This window comes from Suricata suricatta, chromosome 1, assembly GCF_006229205.1.
Source record: "Suricata suricatta isolate VVHF042 chromosome 1, meerkat_22Aug2017_6uvM2_HiC, whole genome shotgun sequence".
In the NCBI taxonomy this organism is placed as follows: domain Eukaryota; kingdom Metazoa; phylum Chordata; class Mammalia; order Carnivora; family Herpestidae; genus Suricata; species Suricata suricatta.
The window spans coordinates 73253501-73273779 of record NC_043700.1 but is presented as its reverse complement, the minus strand read 5'-3'; the positions used below and the strand labels follow the sequence as shown (position 1 = coordinate 73273779).

The window sequence follows — 20279 nt, the reverse complement described above, 5'->3', positions numbered from 1 at the left end:
CATTAGAGTAGTGCTCTCTTTAAAAACATGCCATTAAATATGTGTCAAGCTTTTAAAACACTGTCATATTTGATACCCGTTAAGCAATATGTAGTAGACTTGGTTAAGACATCCCCACCCAATGGTAACAGTATGGTAACAGTTGCTAATGTTTGCAAAGCACTGAAGCATTTATGTATGTGCCAGGTACTGTTCAAAGTGCTTTCTGTTTATTAACTAGTTTAATCCATACAACAAACTTATGAGAGTACCCTTATAGTCTTCTTTGGCACATAAGAAAATCAGGGGAAAGGGAGTTTGAGTAATGTACAAAGGTTCTCATAAATGGCAGATAGAGAACTCAAACCTACATAGTGGGGCTCCAGGGCTCAGCTGAAAACACATTTCTCTTTACCCAGAAGATCTCTGGTTTTCCTGTTGTCCCAACGTAATTATTACAGCATATCCTTTAATTCTCAAAGTATCCCATTTGCGATGATAAATTATACGGTTAGCCTACCTACAGCCCAACCCTCACCATCTACACAACACTGTCTCTCTGGCAGAAAGCTCACAGTGCTGAGGAGGGAAACAGAAAAATGAAGAAGGTACTGCTCAGAGTAGTAGGCAGGTTAGGGTAAATCTCAAGAGTCTAGAGAATATATTAGGTTTCTTTTCCTCATGTACAGAAATGTAATTTGACTGTTCCAGGTGTCGCCAACCTAAGAGTATAAATAGTTTAATTAGCTCTAAGGCACAAATCCTAATTGTTCTTGTTTATATCTATATGATCCTAAGATATCATGATTTCCACAGACTCCCTCAGTTATATTAGAGTCTCCAAAATATATATCACACGCCTATAGACACAACATATTCACACTCTTCCATCCTGTCTCCTCACTAAGAGCCTGATGTTCATCAGCTATTTAGCACCAACACCACTTTCTCAAGAGTCCCAACCTTTCCTGTTGCTCTACTGGGTACAGCAACTCTCTCCTGGTCTACCTACTGCAGGGTTGCAGGGTCCCAAGTTTCCTTTCGCTCTGGGAGGAAGCAAGGCCAAGGGCAGAATGGCTCACTAACACACTCTCGGCTGTTGCTTTTTCTTACATGGGACCATAAGAGTTAGTTTTGACCCAAAGTGTCACCAGGTTAATCATAAACGTTTTTTTTTGTTTGTTTATGGGCATACCCCTTTCTTACACAAGGCCTCAAATCCACCTATCACTTAGAAAGCAAGTAGTGCCAGTGAATAATCGGTCATCTCAATTTTCTTCTTTGCCATCTCTCTTAGCACCTACATATTTAAGAATAAGAAGAGAAAAAAAATAAAATAAAGTAAAAATAAGAAGAGAAGAATGAGGAGGAAAACAGGAAATGGAAGGAAGGAAGGGACGGAGAAAAGAAGAAAGGTAAAAAACAAGAAAAAAGCTTTTCCTCTCATTGTTGTACCACGCAAATAATTAACTCTCAATACTCACAATTTCCATACAGAATAACTCAGTTTCTGTTTCAGAAACAGAAAGAAAAATTATTCTACTTTTTGTAATTGTTTAATTCTGCATAAATATATGAATTTTTCAGCCTCCCTCAGAAAAGAGTCAGAGGTTTTAGGTCAAAATGCATTCATTTGTCATTGAGTTTCAGAGTCTCAAAGTCAGTTGACCCTTTAGACAATGATTTCATTAGCATTTTTAAAGGTAAGCTATTATTTAAATATCTTTAACTCAACAACATAAAAGGCTTCATTAGATTAACTGGGTGTGACTGAGAGGAAACTGAATTTCAATGACTCCATTTTCTAATTTAGGAGATGAGGGTAATACTTGAATATATCACTTAGGTTATGCTGGCTCTTATAACTCATACCTGCCACCCTCCTCTGCCTCTCCAGTCCAACTGATTGGAGCACTGGCTTCATTTCCAGATTGGAGGGACTTGGAGAGTCTGAGTGACACTGGGGCTTCCCTGAGTTTCTCTGGGCTGTAAAAGGCATCGGAGGCTAAGGTGGGGAGTCCTCAGACAAGGATCAGAATACCACCCCTTGTTCTGAGAGAAGGGACCAGTAGTGACAGGACCCTTGGAAACAAAGGACTGCCTATGCCAGAGAGCAAATACTAGTCTCTCCTTCCCTGGAAGTGTTACAGGGGAGCAAATAAGTGAGCGCAGTGCTGCTGACACTAGATGCTAAGAGCGCCTTTAAGGTTAGATCACCAGGAGCAGACAGGGTTCTTTGAGTTCTTTCTGGTGCCTTACCAGCTACTGACAACATGCCAGCCAGTCCTTGCCAAACTATAGGGCAGAGAGCTGCTCCCCTCAACACTATCCAGACCCTCACAACTTCAGGTAACCAGCAGCTGAAGTTGGCCACCAAGAACTGAAAGGACACAGGTCTGAACCAAACTGACTCCATGACGGGCTTTAAGTTTCCCCTCTGTCCTTGAAGGCCTAAGTTTTGGTTTCCCAGAAGCACTAGACAATAACAGGGAAGGGCACATATTGCTCAACAAGAGACCACCTTCGCAGCACCCAATCAGAAGCAGCCAGCTAAAATGCTTAACATTCCTAAGGACAGGCCTGTAGACGGAAACCATAGATAGTTACCTGTTGTTTAATACTAGACTAACCAGTTACTCACCCACGTGGGGGTCCTTGGCTCACCCTGTAATTGGTTAATTTCAAAGATACTATAAATATTGTGATTGGGTCCCGCCAAAAGTAACGAACACTCTAAACAAAATATATGGCTAAAGTTGTTGTCAATGCTGTTATGCAATAATGATTGGATCACTGTACCTGTGTCACAATTTCCTGTAACTCCCCCTTCCCAAGCCCCATAAAAACCCTGCTCAGCCCTTGTTCGGGGCTCTCAGCACGGATCCACTGCGGTGAAGTCTGTGAGCCCCAGTGTGAGCCCATAATAAAGCCCTTTGCTTCTGCGTGCGTGACTCGGTCTCCCTGGCGGTCTCTGGTCTTTGGGGGATACTGCAACCTGGGCATAACAGAACCAAACATATGCAAGGAAAAATAACTATACTTCAGGAACCCAAGAATCAGACAGGAGAAGAAATAGAACACCCAGACTAAATGGCTCCTAACAGAAAACAATTGCTGATGGAAACAAAAAAACCACTGGAACAATTAAGTAAGGAAATGTAAGTACAATTAGATATTTTTTTTTAAAAAGCCTTTCCATAACAATAAAAGTACAATTCTCTCTTTTAATAATTGTTTGTAAATTAAACAAGAGCATAATTACTACTAAATCTTGATTTAGTAGCCTAGAAGATAGTGGATGAAATGAATTCAAGACATAGTGAGGAGGGGGAATAGTGAATTTCTCAATATCTCCAAAGAAAATATAAACAACATGTCAACAGACCCAAGAAGTATAACATGCAGACAGAAATCATATAAGAAGAAAAGAGAGGGAAGAAAAGAGGAAAGGGTTATCAATCAAGTAACAAAATTTTGCATGAATTCATCCAGATTTGACTCTATAGATTGAAAAGATTTACCAAGTTCCAGAATTCCATTTACAACTATAAATGCAATTAGTTAAAAAGGAAAAAAATCAGGAAGGCATTGGACTTCTCATCAACATAGAAAGTTTTAAAAAGTACCATAGAATCCTCTAATTGCCAAAAGAAAGGAATGTAATCCAATACATTTATATACAATCAAAGGGTTGTTCACTTGTAAGAAAAAAGTATATTTTGGAAGTACAAGACTTTTGAGACCACATTCCCCATGTTTTCCACCTGAGGCTAATAACCAACAAAAAATTAATTAGGAGAAAAGCCACAAGACAGAGGAAGATGAAGAGGAGAGTAGAGAATGGTAAACAATAACCCTGAATATCTACATTAATATTGATGAATGGATGGATGGATACATAAATAGATTTAAATCAAAATGGACAATAAGAGACTGAGATCATGCATAAAATAAGTACTAAAGAAGAATCCTGGGAAAGAAATATTAATACTGCAGGGGCAAATCAACTAATCTGGAAGTAAAAATACTTAAATATCCCTGTAAAACAAAAGAGTGGGGAAAGAGCAGAGTAAAAGCATTCTAGATTGAAAAGAGTGAGTAAAAATAGTACCTTGTTATGTTGGATTATGATTTAAAAAAAGGAGTCATTAAAATTGACTGAATGAGGGTGCCTGGGTGACTCAGTCAGTTAAGTGTCTGACTGGCTCAGGCAAGTCATGAACTCACGGTTCGTGGGTTTGAGGCCTGCTGTAGGGCTCTATGAGGACAGCTAGCTCAGAGCCTGGAGGCTATCTTCAGATTCTGTGTCTCTCTCTCTCTCTCTCTGACCCTCGCCTGCTCACACTGTCTGTCTGTCTGTCTCTCTCTCTCAAAAATAAATAAAACCATATAAAGGTTAGAAAAATAAATAAAATTGACTGAATGAGAAACATTGCAGTAAACAATTTTCAGTTAAGAGATAAAAAGAAAAAAGTGACTTGATTGAAAAAATAGGAAAAAGGGGAAAAACACAAAAATATATAATAAACTGTACCTAATTAACTGAAAACACAAAATCCAGTTATATGTAAGTTAAAAAACAGAATTTAAATAATGATAGAAAAATACCGAAGATAAAGTAAATTTTTTTAGTTAAGAGATAGAAAAAAGTGATGATTAAGAAATAGGAAAAAAGGGAATGGAATGGCAAAGGACAAGATTTATGAGAAAATATAGGTATGATAAATGTCTATGCCCAGACAATATGGCAGCTAAATATATAAGGCAAAATCTTTTAGAATTGTAAAATAATTAATGGAAAACAAAAAGCAGATTCAGACCTATAACATACAGAAACTATGCACTTTTAGAAGCAGATAGACCCAATAGACAAAAATAATTGCCAAAGGTATAACAAAATTGTGTTTTAAAAAAATAAACCAACTTGAATATAAATTTTGACTTATTTCCAAATAAAATCTTTTAAAATGTTTATATTTTACATATCCTCTGAATATAATCCCATTACATCGGAAATTGAAAATACACAGATTAAAATATTAATGACTTGAACATTAATAAAACACTTCTAAAGTAACTTTTGAATCATTCTAGTTATCCCATTCCTTATGTACATACCCTAAAATGAATGTATACCAGAAATGTGTTCATGTTCATAACAGTTTCTGTATAATAACCTTAAACAGGAAATAAATCAAACTGCTATCAATAAAAGAATGAATAAATAAATCAAGATACATTCACACAATGGAATTCCAAACAACAGTAAAGAATGAAATATTATTATATAGGACATAGGTGATTCCTACAGATATTAAAAGTGAAGTCAGACAGAAAGAGTACATGCTAGATGATTCCATTTATATAAAAACATAAAACTTATCTTTGTTGATGCAAATCAGCTTGGTGGTTATCTCTTAGAATTGGTATATTGCTGTGAAGGGGCACAAGGGAACCTTCTGAGGTGATATAAATGTTCTATATGTTGATTTAGGTAGTGGTTCAATCGATTATATATAAATATATATTCCTTAGGGGCACTCTTAAGATTTGTGTACTTTACAGTGTATAAGGTAAGCCTTCTTCAAAAAAAATTAAAGAGACTGAAATTACCCAGTGCCTATAAAAAACAGAAAGGGAATACTTCAAATCAAAACAATTAGGATAAGATCGTATTTATAGCTTTGTATTCCTTCATTGTTAAGAGGAAATGACTACAAATAAAGAAATTTAATACTGATCTTTAAATTTTTTTTAATGTTTTTGTTTTGAGAGAGAGAAAGCACAAGTGAAGGGTGGCAGAGAGAGAGAGGGAGGAAGAGAATCCCAAGCAGGCTGCATATTCTCAGCACAGAGCCTGATTCAGGGATTAAACTCACAAACCATGAGATCATGACCTGAGCCAAAATCAAGAGTCAGATGCTTAACCAACTGAGCTACCCAGGCACCCCTGATCGTCATCTTCGAATGTTTTAAAATGATAAAAATAACTAAAGGAAAATTATTAAGGATAAAAGCTAATAATAATGAAAAAGAAGGGTGTCTGGGTGGTTCAATCAGTTAATCCAGTTAAGCATAAATTTCTTTAATTAGATCTAAGTATATATAGGAACTTAATATACAGAAAAGCATTTTCATATGGTGGTCCAGAGATCATAAACTTAGTAAGCGACATTGATATAAGCAAACATCCACTTGGAAGAAAGTTGAACCCCTACTCACATCATATCCAGATGTAAACTCCAGATAATTAAAGATATGTAAAATATAATAATTTTAGAAGAAAATTTTAGTAGGCTTTATGTGTAACTTAGAGTTTAAAATACTTTTCTAAGCCAGAAACAAAGACATAAAAATATACACTGATAGAAATATAAAATTTTTGTATTATACAAGATAACATTAAGTTCAGAATTAAATTACTGGAAAATGATTATAACATATGGCAAGTGAAAAATTAATATATACAGTAGAGTAAAAAGCATATTAAAATCAGTAAGACAAAGAGAAAGAACCAAAATGGACAAAAACTATAAAGAGGCAAATCACATAAATGCACACAAATATGAAGGACAGGTAAATGTCACAGATAGGGAAATATAAACTAAAGTAAATTTAAATAATTTCCCACTTGACAAACTGGCAAGTACACCTACCACTGGGAATTTGGATAAAAAGATCGTAGTCAAACTTTGCTAGTGTAAATCTGAATTGTTACAGCCTTTCTTGAAAATAATTTTCTAGAGGCAGCTAGGTGGCCAGTCAGTTAAGTGCCTGACTCTGGATTTCAGCTCAGGTCATGATCTTGCAGTTCGTGAGTCCAAGCCCTGCATCAGGTTTTGCACTAATGGTGCAGAGCCTGCTTGGGATTCTTTCTCTCCCTGTCTTTCTGCCCCTCTCCCACTCCTGCACATGCTTTCTCTCTTTCAGTCTCTCTGTCTCTCTCAAAAATAAATAAACTTGAAACATTTTTTAAAAAGAAAATTATTTTGTAAATATCAACCAAAATTACATCTTTTGATCCAACAACTTCACACTTGGAAGTTCAAAGCACCAAAACAAAAAGATGTCTGTAATGGTCCCAAAATATAAGCAAAGTAAATTCTCATCAACAGGGGAATGACTGAATAAACTGGTGTGCATCCATACCGTAAAATATGATGACGACATTAAAAAGAGATAAAGGGTTCTCATGATGTATTGCTAAGTGAAAAAAGATTTAGAGAAATGCATATAATATAATTCTAAGTCTGCAAAATAAACACTAGCCATAAACATTTACTTTCATATGCATCTATAAGCAAGATGAGCAGAGAAGAAATTTTCTAATTTTTGCAAAAATGTATTACATAAATCTTTTTCTTCACTGTGAAAAAATTCAAAGAGCTACACAAATATGAAAAAATGGCTTTTCATCAAATACTTGCAGCCCATTTCTATTACACAGATGAAAATAAAATCTACACAAAATGAAAGCTACTTCTCTGGGTAATGAGGGACTAATCCATGTTTAATTTATAAATAATTAAATAATGCTGATGACAGAATGTTTTATGGGAATATATTAAGTGAATAAACTGTGACTATGAAGGATTAATATTCAGAAGAATAATCATCATTCTGCTATATTTTTATTTATTTGTTTTTTCTATACATTTTGTTTACTGATGAATTGTATATCCATTTTAAGGAAATAATTTATTATAAATATTTACAAATAATCAATTCTAATATTTATTTTTATAACCTCGCAGAAAAAGTAATTACACATAAGTTTGGTTGTAAGACATTTACAAATAGCAAAGCAAGGAGAATTCTAGGTTCATGCCAAAATACTTTCCTATATGACTCCTGTAATTATGATCTCAGCAGGAGCTAAATTATAATAGAGATACCAATCTGAGAAAGGAATCACCAGATCAACTTTCTATAAAAAGACTATGATTATTACTCCCATCAAGTAGGACTTCACTCCCATCAAGTATCACTAGACTAAGCCTGAGTAGGCCACAGCAACCAAAGCGGGTTTAACAGTTGAGTCCTTTGCCCAGAACAGAAACAAGAAAGGATGCAAAGTGATTAAATTTATAAGCCTGTAGATGTGTTGCTTTATATGTAATATGTATTCCCCTATTGTTATAGACTGTGTGTACCCCAAATTCATATGTTGAATTCCTAACCCCCAATGTTACAGTATTAGAATGTGGGACCTTTGGGAGATAATTAGGTTTAGATAAGAACATGAGGGTAAAGCTTCATGACAGAAATAGTGCCCTTGTAAAAAGGAAGACACCAGAAATTTTCCCATCGCCTTGTGAGACGACAGTGAGAAAGTAGCCATCTTGAAGCCAGGAAGAGGGCCGTCACTAAGAACTGAATCTGCTAGCACTTTGATCTTGGGCTTCCCAGCCTCTATAGAAGCAGGAGAAATAAATGTTTGCTATTTAAGCCACCCAGTCTATAGTATTTTGTTATGGCAGCCTGAGCTAATTAAGACATAGATGTATTGGTGAAATAAATTTGTATTTTTATTTCAATGCGTTTGTCTTCAGAAACGACTACAAATAATAATTTCTTGGATATAAGCTGGCAGCTACCAGTTTTTAAAATTCACTATGTGCAGCACCAACAAAACTAGGCCCCACAAAGGAGACTGCATACTAGCTATCATTCTTATTTTTATTTTAACAATAAGAATAATGCTCCCTTTTAATATTTAAACATTTGCTCTGATTAAACAGTCCATTTCTGCTGATTCATAACAGACATTGGCCTGGTACTGTTTATTAACTTTCCTATGAACATATTGTTTATAGCAGGTGTCTGATTAACATAACTGGTCACTGAAGGCTCATTGTTGGCCACATAGGAGAGTAGCTTTGCTTGGCAGCAGAGCCAGATCCTTTATCACCTCATGTATTTGAATCCTAATCAGATTTAATCTCCTCCTAACTTTCCCTTTTGTTGGGTGACTCATACTTGGCTGGCTATGCAAGTGTGTCCTAAGTTCACCAGATCATTGCAAAAAACAATTTGAATATGTCTCAACAGATATGGCCTTGGGATGCATCAAATATTTTCACCTTACAAACCTTAAAAACAACATACAAACTAAATAAAAACAAGAGCAACAGGATTTTGGAGCCTGGTAAACAAAGCTGATGCTAGTATGACACCAGGTCATCCTATATTCCTACAACGTGATACATTTGCAACAGTTCTTTAAGAGATGCCCCATGCTTTAAATTATATCTCCCAACAAGTCAAACAGAATAATCATGAATAAGAAATTATTACATGGGCAAGCCTTCACAGGCTTGCCTGGCAAAAAGCTTTGGAAAGTTCTGAGGGGAGCAGACCTTTTTTGAAGGGTAATGTTCCCTCTTGGGCCCAAGACATGAGATAAGGTGACTAAATCTACTTTTGATCATCTTTACGACTGTATAGGAAGATGATACTTTTTCCATTTTTTCCTACTCTAATAATTTTAGAAGAAAGTAGGAAAGATTTTCCTTTCATGTCTTTCCTTAGAATTGGCATGTATTCTTCATTCTCCTGCAGATGGTGACATCATCTTTCCCTTTCTTTCCGTATATGTACAAAGGTCTACTCTATGACCTGGATCACAGCAGTGAACAAGAAAGATAAGATCACTAACACAGTGGAAATAAACAGGCAAGTAGAGGAGACAGACAGTTAACAAAATAAACAGATATATGTTTGAATATAAATACATCAAATATGTAGAAAATAAATATCAAAGAAGTGGAGAATGATAGCGGGCACAAGACAATGAGAGGAAAGTGAGATATTTCAGAAAGGGAAATCAAGACAGGTTTTTCTGAGAAAATTATATTTGAGTAAGTGTGTGAATCAAACTCTTACAAAGTGACCCAAAATGAAAGAAAGTTCTAAATGGAAAAAATAGTGAGTGCAAAGAATTTAACATTTCAAAATGTAAAGTCATCAGCCTGACTAGAATAGAGTAAGCAAAAAAGAGATGTAGGAACTGAGGTCAGAAAGGTAAAAAAAATGTATCCTCTGTTAGGTATTTGAAGTTTATTCTACATGTGGTAGAAAGGAACTAGATAATTTTGATATTTTTATTTTTAAGTATTTCAGACATATAAAAAGAAGTAACAAGAACAAAAATAAGCATGTGTACCCAGTACCGAACTTAAACATTATAAGAAGGGTTAATCTTCCTTCATATCCTACAGCAATAAAAGAAATGATACTTAGAAATAAGTCTGTTAAACAAAATGAGTAAGTTCTATGGATCTGCTGTACATTGTACCTATAGTCAACAATGCTGTACTGTGCATATAAAAAAATTATGAAGAGGAGAGATCTCATGTTAATTGTTCTTAATATAAAAATATAAAATAAAACAAAAAAGAAATAAGTCCAATAAAAATGTAAAAGATCTTTAGGGAAAAATGAAGAAAACTATTAAAAACATAAGATAAAAATATAAAATATATAGTAGAAACATAAAATATAAAAATTTTTAAAAACTTAAAACCTATATATAAGCAGAAAGATTTAATATCCAAAAGTTAACTTTCTACAAACTGTTTTGCTATTAATTGCATTTTTAATGCAACTAGAAAGACTAACTCTACATAGAAGTGAAAATGTCCAAGAAGGTCCAAGACAAATTAAAAGACCCTGTCAGGTCTGGTGACTCATTACGAAGCTATACTGACTGTGAAACTGGTACAGGACTATACCAAGAAAAAAAGAAACAGAATTGAAAATCCAGAAACAGACCCAGATTTAGAAGAGAATTTAATACATGTTAGAAGCAGGATTGCAAATCAGTACTCCAAGAGAGTACTGATTTGATCAAAGAATCAATAAAGCATGCTGGGATAAATAGTTTTTAAAAGGAAAAAGAAAATAATAATACCTTACTCCCACTAAAAACTGAAGATAACATGCAGGTCCTTTATGTAATCCTTTGCCATTGTGTTCTTACTCTTTCCCTCCCTCCACAGAGATGATGGCTCCTCTCTCACCTGCACACTGAGAAGACCTAGTGTGAGGGAGGAGAACATCCCTTCATCCTTTTATCCACATACCCGTAACCGTGTATACAGCTGTAATTGAGCTGTGCTAGAGAGCTCCCTTTTATGCAACAAAACAACAATAAAAAACCCCAAAAAACAAAAAACAAAAAATAAAAAAACCCAAAAAACAAAAAGACATTATTTCACCAAGAGCTTCCAGAAGTTTCACATGAACTAAACTCAGCAACATTTATGTTAGGATATTAAGATGGAAATTTTAGTTTCACATTTAGTTTTTGAGAAGATATTTCTTTAGTGCCAGACTCCTGTCCTGTACCAATATTGATCTCGCTTCTCTGTGACTGACTAGGGCTCCCTGATATGCCTAGACCCCTAATGAAGTTGTTTCTTCCGTGGTGAAGGAAAAAAAAGAGTTAATTAGGACTCCAAATTTATGATTTTCCCTTACTTGTCTCATGTCTTTATGTTTTTATTGCAAATCTACATACTCTTAAACAATATAAAGTATCATGTTAAAAGCCTAAAATTTGTACATAAATTATGTGTCTTTTTGACTCATTATTTTTTGAAAAATATTTATCTATGTTGATACATGTACCATTAGTCCACTACCTGAGTAGTATTTATTACATGTCAGTGATTTTTTTATACATCTAAATTACTTGATAATATGTCTTAAAAAGAAAATGACAGATGTAGAGGTAAGAAAATAACAGTCTTTTCTAATTGTGTCTGCTAATATCATTTTCATTAGAGATAAGTCATCAGCAAGGAGGGGGAAGATGAAGGTGTTAAAAGTTTGAGAAGGACTGAATTATATGAAATATTAATCTGGGAGAAGAAATTGAATTTAAAAAATGGAAGAAAACTGCTTGGCAGTTATAAGAGTCCACTTGACATTTATGATCAGAAATTTAAAGTGAAATAAATCAGCATGGTTGTTTTTCTCCAGCCATCCCAAGTTATCTTCTAAAATTAGGCAGATGCTTGGTTCTTTCAGATTCAGCCTTTTGGAAATTAAGTCTGGGGAGAGTAAGGAAGTTAATATATATTGTGAAAAGCTGACATAACTGGAGCCATTTTAAACAGAGCTGGAGTGGCCACTGCAGAGAAACTGCCTTTGTTTGAACTGAGCCATAATCTCTGGACTGGGCAAAAGGGCAAGCAATTGACTAAGAACTCAAGAGAACAGACATGTTGATCACAGGACTGATGGTTGTGAACTTTCTGAAGGTAGAATTAGCAGTCAATCAATGTATAACCCAGAGTAGCCTAGCTTGTTACCATCCATCGAAAATTTTTCTTTCCAATCTTCAATTCACGTAATCACCCCCTTCTTTTTCCTCATAAAAACCCCTTGCTTTCATTCTACAAGTGGAATACTATTTGGGTTTCTATCTAACTCTGTGCCCTCTAATTGCAATTCTTTGGTCCCAAATAAAAGGCTTGTTGGCTTCACATTACAGCTCTTATTTTCACATCAACAGTGTGTGGGAGGTACCATGGAATGAATCAAAACTAAGTAAGGGGGAAGGTGAAAGACCCCAAGGGTTATGAATATTATAAATATAGTTAAGTTAATGGATTGAATATCCCCATGCGCTGCAGATTTATTGAAGGGACAGCAGAGCCAGAAAGATGTGAGAGGTGGTCAGGGAGAAGGAGGCTTGAAAAACAGATATTGGAGGCTTGCAGTTGCTGGGAATGACAAAATCCAGTTAGAACCAAGGACATAAGTTGCTACAGGAATATGACCATTAGAAATGAAAATTAAAGAAAATGAGAGCCTAGGTTATGCTGGAAACTGCTATCTACAAGCACCTCCAGAAAACTGAAGGAATACAGAGTGAGAAGTAAACAGAACAAAAGTCAAGTTACCCTAAATGCCCCAGTCCTGCATCCTGCAGATGGTACTGTTAGGGTGCTCCTTATTATCTGCAGAATAACAAGTCTGGAATGTGGTAGCCGGTGATGGGCCTCTTTGTCATTCACTTCAACCAAAAACATCATGGAGAACATGGTATTAGGAGTGTTTCTAGCAATGATTGGTTCTAGGTAGCTACAAAAAACCAAAGTATGGCATGAGCAAGAAATTCACAGTACTTATATAAGCAATCATCTCATTGCCAAAAAGCAGTACTGCTCTTCCTTCTACAATAATCAGAATTTTTTTCCAAGGGCAAAGGAACTGGAGTAATATTGATCTACTGAAATTAGCCAGCTGACATGGGCCATTAATACAAGGCAAGTGTTCTTATTCTATTTCTGGGGTGAGGTTCACCTGCATGACACATGCACAAGAGCTGACCTTGGGTGCAGTTCCCAACACGCCAGTCTTAACTCCATCCTTTCTCTCAACAAAGTGTTTAGAATTCCAGTGAGTCAGAGTGATGCTACAGGGATTATTTCTAATCCATTCAAATTTCTTTCTTACTTTAAAATTTTGGGTACATTAACTTTCTTAGAATCAAATTATTTGGAATACACTTTTCAGCTTATTTAAATGCATGAGAATGTAATGAGACCTTGGTTAAGAGCTATTAGTTTAAGAGATGGTTTAACATTAAATGAAAATCTCTATGCTAGAAAATATATACAATAAGCTGTAGGTATAGAGTCAATTTTGTCTTCTCTGATTAGAACTATGAATTAAACTCCACCAAGAATAAATTTCTGATATCTGGCTTTTTTTGGAAATTATTAGTGCTGATGGGAATTACTAACTGTAATACATACACTATGCAAACATGCTTACATGTATGCATCTTTAACTCAAAAGATGACAAGTGCATACAAGGATGCATATGAAAATTAAGTCCTTTATATATAAAGCACCAAGCATCAGATGAAAAATGTTTGGTTACTCATCATGCCAAAAAAAAATACACACACACACACACACACACACACACACACACATACACACATATTAGCATTAGCATTGGTAGATAAGGAATTATTAGAAAGAATACTTCAAAAGACTTGAAACCCAACATCTTTATGGTAGAAATGAGGTATTTATGTTAAAATGTCTGAAAAACCATTCCCTGAAAGAAGCTTATTCTGTAAACACATCCTTGCATAACAGACCAACGTGACTCATTAGAAAATGCAGCTACAAAACAATATTGCCATGTGGATTTCAACATGGAAACAGTCACAGAATTTTAAATTTTGGAAATTGAAATATGCTGGGCTCTGTGCTCACAGTGTGGAGCCTTCTTGGGGTTCTCTCACTCCTTCTCTCTTTGCCCCTCCCCTGCTCACACTGTTTCTCAAAATAAATAAACTTAAAAAAAAAAAAAGTGGACTGGGTGAGGGGCACCAGGGTGGCTCAGTTGGTTGACTGACTGTTGATTTCACCTCAGGTCATGATCCCAGGGTCGTGAGATTGAGCCCCATGTCACACTCCACACAGAGTGTGGAATCTGGTTAAGATTCTCTCTCTCTCTCTCTCTCTCTCTCTCTCTCTCTCTCTCTCTCTCTCTCCCTCTGCCCCTCTCCCCTGCTCGCCACCTCTCTCTCTCTAAAATAAAATTAAAATTAACAAAGTGGACTGGGTGAGATCTGCAAAACTCACTTGACTGTCAAGGGCTGAAAATTACTCTAATTCCTTTGAAAGTTTTCATTTCACTGGGAGAATTAATGGGACTCTGGAATAAATGGAATACCAGAAAAAAAAAGCACACAAAACTCTTTAATGCTTTGATTACGATGTTAGAATACTTATACTAAATCATGAAATTTTGCATTTTATAAGAATTTCTGATGATATATTTTAATGTTTCCTTTATCAGCAACTTGCTAGCAGTGTTTTCAATAGTTTATACTCCTGATACTATGATAATTTAATCATATAAAACGAAGACTTGCTAGTAGATTTTTGCATGTTAAGAGTTTTGGGTGTGTAATCTTAATAAACAGTGATCTAACAAAAGGAGCCTAAAGTCTTGCCCTCTAACAGACTTACGAAAGTAATTATACCTTTATTGAAGTTACACTCCTCTCAACCCCTGCTGTTCCTGCTGCTTCTTGAAGATGGTGATTCTCTACTTAATGAAAACTGACAGGCTTTAAATGAATAGCTAGTGTTAAGTCATATTACAAAATTTAATCAGCTTCTCTATGTAGCTTATAACAATGGTCCAAATATTTCAACCCAAACAATAAAAGACTCAAAGGCTTCAAAAAAAATTGCAGAATGGCTAATTAGAGTAACTTACTAATTGGAGTAACAAGTCACATGACTGCAGGAAGACAGGCAAGAGGGGAGAGGGGAACGTCTCTCACCGGCCCTGATCATTCCCAGGGCATTTCGTTAGCACGGGCTTTCCTGGTTTTGCACAGCCAGAGCTAGGGTGGAAGACGGCATTAACAGAGTAAAATAATGAAATATGAGACAAAACGTCAAGAACCATCTTTAAAAAGTGTTAGGGGAGAAAGCAGGCAAAATTGTAGGAGCAGCTGCTTGGATTAGATAGCTGAAGCTCGGTGGTGAGACACAGATCTTACAGGGCTGCTCGCTGCCCCTGGGGTCTGGTCCCGCTGGTGCATGCAGGAGTATTCCAGCTCTAGAGAAACATGTTTAAATAGCTCCTACCTGACACAAAACTGATTTATATCCAAAATGTAATCTGAATTGCGTATTTGAAAACATCCATTTCTAAAAGATGACAGGTGAATAAGTAGGATTCAAAACAAGAAGAACTCTAAAAGGAGAAGCAACCACTGTCAACTAGAAATCAGTGAATGATCTGACATCTTTCAGTCAGCAATTCTGGTAACACTATGCTCTCTCCAGTTACCCACAGATTCCTCCTCTTCATTACCAGATGACCTAAAAATTCTAATTTGCTTTGTGCACAATCTCTCTTTTATGTGTGAAACCTCTGTCTTTCTTTTATGATCTAGGTCACTCATGCAACAATGATTGATGTGATCTTCAGCACTTTCTATAACCTTCTCTGACTTCCAAACTTAAGACATAATATTGGTATCATCTTAGTGCTCGATACTATTGTGGATATATAAACATTTACAACCTTGTATTTACCTAGTTATATATGTCCATGTCCCTCCAGTTATTAAGTGGATTTTGAGACCTTTGAACCACAACATATTTCACAGCCCAAATGAAGTCCTCAAAATGTACTTGTTGAAATTGTTGTTGAAAATTATTGTTACAATTTTATCAAAAATGATTCTGGATCGCCACAACCATGGAAGGCATCCATTTAGTATGCTCTAATGCATTTCTTTTCACTTCATAACTTATTCCTGAAATCATCAATCAGAGAAGAGAATGTGTTTTTACCTTTGAAATGGCTGAAAGCATCAGAAAATATCTACGAAAACACCAGAAAAAAAATTGCAACCTGCTATACAAAGGCTGTAGACACCACTGACAAAATCTTTACATCTTTATAATGCATGGAAAGAATTATAGATTCACAGAAGTTTTGCAGTATACCCATTAGAGCAGAAGAGACAAACATCACTTTTTTTAAGTACTTGATTGTACTTTTTTTTTAAGTTTATTTATTTATTTTGAGAGAGAGTGAGAGAGAGAGAGAGAGAGAGAATGCATGAGCAGGGGAGGGGCAGAGAGACAGGAAGACATTAAATCCCAAACAGTCTCCACACTGTTAGCACAAAGCCAGACATGGGGCTCCATTCCGTGAACCAAGAAATCATGACATGAGCTGAAATTCAAAGTCAGACACTTAACTGACTGAGCCACCTGGGTACCCCACCATCAGACACTTCTTAAGTGGTCCAGTGTTCTATAACACAAATACATGAAATTCTGCTAAAGGTCTTCATGACAAATTAGTTCAGGGATTCTTTTAGCTAGTAAGTGGAGGTGATAGTAAAAGAAATATTATCATTATATAGTCATTAAAATAGGTGCCAAACTTTCCTAACACTGAACACATGCCCCAAATCATCTTTATTGAGTCATTTCAGATAATTTTGTCCTAAGAATTCTACTCATTTACTTGCCTCCATAAATTTTTGAGCATTCTGTCTTTCTCTAGTGAATGAATATAGATCACTAGGTCATAGGCTTTACTGAATTGGTTCATGACAAGAATATGAAGAATCAATATCAATATGTCTAACATGAGGATTATTCCTCCCCACCCCCTATCCAGACACCAATCAACTGGGGAGCTAAATTGATTTGAAGAGGTAGGAAAAACACCACATCTATCGACATCACACTTGATGAGAAATAAATGGAGAGATGCTGTAAGCGTGCTAGCCTGAATTCAGTCTGAGTTGGGGCAAACACTGGCAAGCTAGAAATTTCAGAGGCAGATTTGGAAATGAGGAAGCCACAGAATGGCTTGGTAAGTATTGCACACATCCCAAGCTAACTGGAAAACAATGGGAATAAACAGGAAAGACCCAAAAGTACCAGTGGAAGGTAAAATATGAGGCAGATATAAAATATGACCACATTTGAGCACTGAATGTGCTCCCAATCCACACACAGATCAGGCAGATGGTGGAAACCTTAAGGGCTCAAGGTGTTTGAGTAAAGACTGTCTATTCATAGGCTGACAGCAAAGTTTTACAGAATGAGAGATAGCCTTTTGAAAAGCCACTCTCAAAGAATTAAAACAATGACAGAGCAGAGAAATGAACAGCCAAACCTCTTGGGGACACAGATCAGATCCCAGATATTGAGTCCAGACAAGTTACTAAATAAATAAATAAATAAATAAACCCTTGGAAAGGGGACACCAGAATCCATAGTTGCAACAACATATTACCTAAAATGTCCAGTATTCAACAAAAATAACAATAGAAACATTCAAATATATAAGGAAGTGTGACCCATACTCAAGGAAAAAAAAAGTAGTCAACAAAAACTAAGTCTGTATGGACTTAGATATAAGATTTTGCAGACAAAGACCTCAAAGATGCTACTATAAATGTGCTCAAATAATTGAAATAAATTATATTTAAAGAATTAATGGAAAATATGACAATACTCAAAAATGGGCATTATCACAATAAACAATCTATAAAAAGTAAATGGATTCTAGAATTGAAAAATGTAATAACTGTGGGGAATAAGCGTAGGAATTCCCTCAACCTGCACCAATGGGTTAACAAGACATAAAGAATTAGAAAGCCACAGGATGTACACACGCAAGTTTGGGTAAACAAGATTATGTTAGTAAATTAGGTAAATGGGGCAAAGACCCCCAGTAATAGGACAAATGGGGCAAAAGCCCCCAGTATTGGACAAATGGGTCAAAGGCCCCCAGTATAGGACAAAGGTATAGGAATAGGGAATCTCAGAATGAAAACATCCAAGATGAGGTAAACAAGATTAGATATTCAGGGAGGAAATGCCCCCTTTGTACACTAACAGAAGGCTGCTTTCACAGGAAGGAAGGACCAAATTAGGTAAACAGGTAAATAGGGCTATAGACCGCAGAGGGGCAAAGTTGCCCAGAGCACAGCTAATTAAGCAAAAGAAAGGTGCCTGTTGACCCTGAGGTAGCATGCTCTGTCTTTCTTGTCTCCTAGACCAGTTTAGGTAAACAGAGGTGGCACCTCACGTCTGCTGTAAGCAACCTTCTGCCTGGTGCCAGGATTTTGTTTTGTACTGACCCAAGCCCCTAACACTGCATATCTTCAAAACCCCCTTTCCCTCACACCCATGAGTTTCATTGTTGCTTTGTGCATGTCCATCATCATGTTTGTTAGCTTTCTGATCCTAATAAAAATGAGCAAAAACTCTTATTCAGGGTTCTTAATGCCTCCTGGATATTAGCCTCTCTCGAATTTTTAATCTTGTGTCGTGCTTTCTTGACAGAGAGAGAGAACTCCAGCCCCAGAGACTAGGGCAAATAACAAAATGAAAAATTTACAAAACAGGCTTAGCAGCAGATTTGAGAAGGCAGAAGGGAGAAAGTAAACTTGAAGATAATTCAATAGATATTATCCACTTTTAAGAAGAGAACAAGGGGCACCTGGGTGGGCCAGTCAGTTGAGTCTAACTTTGGCTCAGGTCATGATCTTGCAGTCTGTGAGTTCAAGCTCCTTGATAGGTTCTGTGCGGACAGCTCAGAGCCTGGAGCCTGATTTGGATTCTGTGTTTCCCTCTCTCTCTACTCATCTCCCTGCTCATACTCTATCCATCTCTCTCTCTCTGTCTCTCAAAAATAAAGAAGCATTAAAAAAATCTTTTTAAAAAGAATAGAACAAAAATTGATAAAAGGTAAACACAGCCTCTGAGATCTCTGAGACACATTATACTCATATAAGTGTAATAAGAGTCCCAGAGGAAAGGAGAGAGAGAAAAATGTACCAAAAATTGACTGAAAAATTGACAAACTTGATGAAAAACATTAATCTACAAATCCAAGAAGTTCAATGAACTACAAGTATGATAAACATGGATGATCCATGATCTACACCCATGTCTGTGGTATGTTGTTATGGCAGCCCTAGCAAACATACCAAGCAATGCCTATGTCAAAGATGATACTGCATACCTGATAGGCATTCTACATGTTACATCACTATGTAAATGCCCTCTATCCCTTTAGCCACAACCTGAGAAAAAAAGGGAACAAAAAGGTAGATTGGCTGAAATTTAATTTTGATAGGTAGAAGCTAGAAATAAAAATTAACTTGATGTAGAGAAACAGTGAGGGGGTGCCTGGGTGGCTCAGTTGCTTAACTGTTTGACTCTTAATTCAGCTCATTGGGCTCTGAGCTGAGCATGGAGCCTGTTTAAGATTCTTTCTCTCTCTCTCTCTCTCTCTCTCTCTCTAAAATAAAAGGAAAAAAAAGAAAAACAGTGAGTTTATGGACTGAGATTTGTACCAACAACATAAATATATAATGTGATCAAATTTTTATTACATAAAAAGAGAAGATTGTCAGATAGTCTCCCCAAATGTTAATAGCAGCACTAGAAGATCCTTATAAGACCTGACTATATATTCTAGTTGACCCCCTAGTCAATAGCTTCATGTCATTCTGGAACACAAAATAGCCAGTATTTTCATTTCATCTTTTGTTTTTAGCGTGTATCTTCAGTATTTTATAATATATGTGTGCTAAATATTTTTAGAAGTTATTTAAAATGGATCAAGAAGATGTGGTATATATACACAATGGAGTACTACATGGCAATGAGAAAGAATGAAATATGGCCATTTATAGGAAAGTGGATGGACCCTGAGGGTGTCATGCTCAGCGAAATAAGTCAGGCAGAGAAGGACAGATACCATATGTTTG

The 20279-nt window shown here is 36.0% G+C and overlaps 1 protein-coding gene and 1 long non-coding RNA gene across 2 annotated transcripts in view; one reads left to right on the top strand and one right to left on the bottom strand.

The window, feature by feature from the left end:
• The window catches only part of IQCM (IQ motif containing M), a 426883-nt gene that overhangs the window by 142405 nt on the left and 264199 nt on the right, over positions 1 to 20279 (bottom strand). The gene's annotated exons all lie outside the window — the stretch shown is intronic.
• Positions 2919 to 20279, top strand: part of LOC115304743 — a 75319-nt gene continuing 57958 nt past the window's right edge. The window contains exon 1 of the long non-coding RNA XR_003914601.1: positions 2919 to 3137. This is a non-coding gene — a long non-coding RNA (uncharacterized LOC115304743). The remainder of the gene's footprint in view (positions 3138 to 20279) is intronic.